The sequence below is a fragment of the Amborella trichopoda genome, chromosome 7 (genome assembly GCF_054954075.1).
Source record: "Amborella trichopoda isolate Santa Cruz 75 chromosome 7, AtrichopodaSantaCruz75HAP2 v2.0, whole genome shotgun sequence".
Lineage (NCBI taxonomy): Eukaryota > Viridiplantae > Streptophyta > Magnoliopsida > Amborellales > Amborellaceae > Amborella > Amborella trichopoda.
Window position 1 is genome coordinate 30,791,705 of NC_142342.1, and position 5,205 is coordinate 30,796,909.

At 33.7% G+C, this 5,205-nt stretch overlaps 1 pseudogene; it reads right to left on the reverse strand.

Moving 5' to 3' along the window:
* Positions 1–2,891: 2,891 nt before the first annotated feature.
* On the reverse strand, positions 2,892–3,737 carry LOC148781336 (putative membrane metalloprotease ARASP2, chloroplastic pseudogene; annotated as a pseudogene).
* Between the last annotated feature and the right edge of the window lie 1,468 nt (positions 3,738–5,205).

Below are 5,205 nucleotides of genomic sequence, written 5' to 3' on the forward strand. Positions count from 1 at the left end.
TATAGACAATATGTTGTAAAATGCACTATTTTTGAGACTTAAAATCTTTTTATTTTTCATGGTCATACATCTCGATATCAAGATGATCAATCAAATGGTTTTTCAACATTAAAACTACCTTTTTTGATGGATTTTTGAGATGCATCTATAGTTCTACATTATAAAGTTGCATCCTTATATAAACTTTTTTCTTTTATTTATATTCTAAAATGGACAATATATGCAATTACACGATTTTAAGTGTGTGGTTTGCATACGGTTGCAACCTCAAACAATCACATTAAGCTGCACGCTCAAAATTTGTGATGAAATGCAATTTTGAATTTGAAAAGTCCTTTTTATCTTTAATTATAAAATTTTAAACTCAAAACATAGTTCAAATAAAAATTTTTATTTGGAGTCATTTTTTTTCTGATTTTTTCTCTTGGTCTCATATTTGCAGCATCAAACTATTTTTTTATTTTAATTTTTTTTAATATTTTTTGGTCTGTAGAGCTGTCCAATGGGCTGGAGGGATATAAGGGATCGGTTCGATATTCTGAACATTGAACTGCAATAAACTTTAGCATTGTTCGATATCACTAATATCGTAGAGGTCCAAACTTCAAAAAGTTTTTGGGCGGTCTGATATTTATGAAAATAAGCCACAAGACGTATGATTTTTGTAACGTTGGACAATTTATCCAGTAAAAGGGTCTCATGTCTAGAATATCAGACTACTATGCCTACTTCAATATTTCAATCATCGGATCGCTCATAATAGGACTATCTAATATTCGAAACATCAGACTGACCCCTAATATACTTCTAAAAAAAATTATAATAGTCAATGTCAAGATAATCAATTTGAAGGTATTTTGGTATTGAAAATACAATTTGGTGGTGCCATGAGACCGAATTACATATATCCGGCCAAAACACCATGGAAATAGAATTAGACCCTAAGTATTTCAAAACATGTTGATTAATCGGTATTTCTCTTTAATACGAAAAGCTAGCGCATTAAAAAGGAGAAAAAAAAAGAAAAAGGAATAGCATGTATGGGACAAAAATCTTCTCAAAAAAGCAATGTATTTTTGAAGGGAAAGGTTTCTATGCTTCCCCTACAGCATAGAAGTTCTATCCTCCCCCTACCATCCAGTTGTTCAATTTTAATCAAGAGAGTCACTCGTCATTTGATCTTAGATCTGATGTTTCAAAGTATTTTATTTTTAGCTTTTTTTATACAAATTGTATGAAAATGAAATTTAGTACGTGTCATCTTCTCATTGGGCGCACCTATAAAAAATATTAAAAATAATTTTTCAATAAAATAGAATGACCAAAATACCTCTTGAAATATTCAGGGGTATTTTCGTCATTTTGTTTTATTGAAAATATTTTTTTATATTTTTCGCTAGTACAAGTTTAATAGAGGAATGGACATCCAAAATTTGGTGTCAAAATAGTTTATAGAAAAAAATTAAAAATAAAATAGTGTAGAGACGTGACATTGTGATTGAGACAATCTTAGCCCTCCATTCAAAATGGACGGTTGGATAAAGGGGAAGATGGAACTTCTATGCTGTAGAGGAGGCATAGAAAGCTTGCCCATTTTAGAATACCTTTCAATGTAGACAGAGAGAGGGGAGCCAAAAATACATGCCACCATGATAGCTAGTTAAGCCGTTAGTAAACAAATTGTTCTATTTATTTTATGAGTAATGATCCTATGAGATCCTACCACACCCATGTTTGTAGGACCCAAAGGGTCACGCCGGTATACCGTACAAGATTACGCTGTATATTTACCACCTCATATAAAAGGCTTATTAGGAGTATTTTCTCATTTAAAAATAAGGGGATTCACTTTAGGCTCAATAGAAAAGACTCTTCATAAGGAAAAACAAAAAATAAAAATAGAAAAAAATTGAAAAATGGATTTTGGGCTTTTAAACATGTAGATCTCTCTCATTTCAAAGATTGGATGGTCTTTATCGGGGACAATATTTTTTGGAAAATGTTTACATAGAGCCAAGGCTCTAAACAATCAAATTAGAACCCACCTCAAAAATTTCAATAAAAGAGGTTATTTTGATTCCCAAATATCCCCAAATCGATTATCTCGACTTCAAAATGCATGCACATGAGAAAAAAAATGGATTTTAAGTTTTGAAAATAGTGCATCTTGTAACACATTTTTGGAACATTAATTTATGTGATTTTCAAGTTTTCATAGATCTACGCGATCTACTCTATTTTTGAAGCTTTAAATTTTGTAATGAAAGATGAAAATATATTTTAAGGCTATCAAAAAGAATTTCAGTATAGAAATCACATTTCTCGATACTATTTGAAGGTGCGTTTTACTGTGATTGTTTAGACCCTCGGCTCTATAGAAACTGTACCCTTATTTTTTTGGGAAAATTTATTTATACCCTCAATATTTGGAAATCATTTTTCAAAATACCCAAAGTTTCAAAATCTTTCTTGCGACATAGGGTTCCAATATTTTATATCTTCCAACCCCCTAGACTCAAATAACCCTACTTGACCGCATACTATTAACTCAAACAAATCATAAAATGACATATTTTTCTCTTCCATCGTAAAGTCTTTTTTCTCTCTGTAACCTCTCTTCTTCTCTCTCAAGATGGGGAATAACATCTCTCTCTCTCTCTCAAGACTGAGCAAAATATCTCTCTCCTCTTTCTTTCTCTCTCAAGACTGAGTAAAATGTCTCTTTCCTCTCTCTCTCTCTCTCAACATTAAGCAAAACATCTTTCTTTTCTCCCTCTCTCTAAAAAAAAAAACCACATCTCTCAAGCCCTTATTATGGTCTCTCTCAAAATCTCCAACTCTCTCCGTTTATCTCTCTCTCCTCTCTCTCTCAAAAATCCACAGAGCATCCTCTACTCAACTTCTTGGGGGATCGTTCTAATCCCTCTTGCCACCTCTATAAGTAAAAGAGCTAATGACCCACCATCAAGAGCAGGTAAAGGAAGCAAATTTATTACTGCAAGATTAAGTTTAAGAATGACTGCAAATTGATAGAGGCCATCAGTGCTTGATCTTACGACCTTTGCTCCTACAACAATAATGGCTAAAGGCCTTGAAACCTTACTTGCTGATTGTGAAAAATTGAAAAAGTTTGTTTCAAACTATCCAACAGATTCATAAAAGGACCCGAAAACTCTATGCTAGCATAGACCATAGCCTCAGTGAGATTTTTGGGTTTCATCTTTGAAACTCTAAAATTAGCAGACATTTGAACTCCAATCCTTCTGGTTCTATTTGAATTAAAATCCAGGGTGCTCCAATTTCCAAAATCTTATTTTCTCTCTCTACCTTTATCGCGATGCTCCTACCAAAGCTTTTCTTTATCATATCAACAACTTCAAATATAGAGAAAGTGGATTTAGACAAAGAATTATCATTTACACTAAGAATTATATCCCGAGAGGATAATCCTTCAACAAATTATGATATAACGAGTACCCTATCGATAACTGGTCTACACTTTAACAAATTCTCATCATCAACTTAGATATCACTCTCAGGATCATTATCTAAAAACCCACAAAACCACCTAGAGGAAAGGCCCTGATAGAGAACTCTACATTCTTGGCATTGAATTTTGCTAACACAAGACCGAAACCCACAACAAACATACTCACATGGATTCCTTGAAGATATGCAGCCAAGAAATGGCCTCTCTCATAGACTATGATAATGGCTGCTAATGCAACAACATCAAGAGAAGATTGGGGTTACTCTAAGCTTCCAAGAGAGAGGTCTGCAATGGTGGAGGGCCTCAAATCTCTGTTACACAGGAAGAATGAATGAGATTTGAGAAGAGGAATTTAGGCTTTTGAGGCCATTCTGGATTTAATTTTGCAGAAGAGAGCTTCACAAATGAGAAACCAGAACTTGGCCTTAAGAGAGAGAGAGAGGAGAGAGAGACATTATGCTCTCTCTTAAGAGAGATATATAGAGAAGTTAATAGAGAAGAGGGACGCAAGGTTTGAGAGAAAAATATATTATTTTCTTATTTGTTTGGGTCAATATTATGTGGTCAATGGGGGTTATTTGAGTCCAAAGGGTTTGGAAGATACAAAAGATTGGAACCCTATGCAGTAAGAAAGGTTTTTAAACCATGGGTCTTCTGAGAAATAGGTTCCAAAGATAGGGGGTCTAGATAAATTTTCCCTATTTTTTTTCGTAGATGGGGTATAAGTTTTCCTTTTAGTTGGAAGCTAGGTAGAAAAGGCTACATGTAGATATTTAAGGTCCTGAAAATACTCAAGGATATTCATCTGACAAAATATTTATCCACGGGTGCATCACAATTTTTTGGCTTTACACATAGGAAAGGTATATAATAAGACCATTTACTTTTGGTACAAGGTGGTTACAGTTAATCTTGACTACTCAATGTGAAATTGGGTGGCTGCATTTATTTCATTGACCGAGCTTAAAGTTCAAAAGAATATTTTCTTAAACTTTGCACGCACCCAAGCTATCAGATTTCGCATTAGATGGTTGTAAGTAATTTCGACCTCCCCATACCAAAGGTAAATGGTCTCATTGTATAAAATCCCTTGTATGTATCTATCTTATTTGTTTGACGCGTACACCTATTTGGAAAGGTAAGTTGTAAAATGGCATGGGACCTACTAGGGGAAGGGGATTGGAAAACCAATACAAATATATAATGAAATGTCTTATTTGACCTAACTCACATTGAATCTGCCTTAGTTGGTTGACACGTACACTATCTGGTACTTTGTCTTCTTACATGAACCAGTTAATCAAATACTTTATATAACTAGTGTGGAACTTTGGGATGTCGACCATAGTTTTGATTTCTCTTTAAAACTGCTCATGAAACCTAAGAAAGATCAGCCTTGATACCAACATCATGTGGACATTCCTCAAGTCATGATTCTTATACCAAAATTTGCTAATTACTTGTGGAATTGGTGCCTAGAGTTGATTGTAGAACTCAATGTATCCTTACAATGAGATTTAATACCGAATCTAAGGGATTGCGAGCACTGTCTTACTAGCAATTGGTGTTTAATCTCTTTTTGAAATTTGTATATTTTTTACTTGAATACCTTCCACGGCTTGGTTTATACCAACTTTAATTTGTTGACTCATAATCTTTATGATTTGTAGCAAAATGTCCTTATTCAAAAGAACGGGTTTTTGTATCATTGTGAT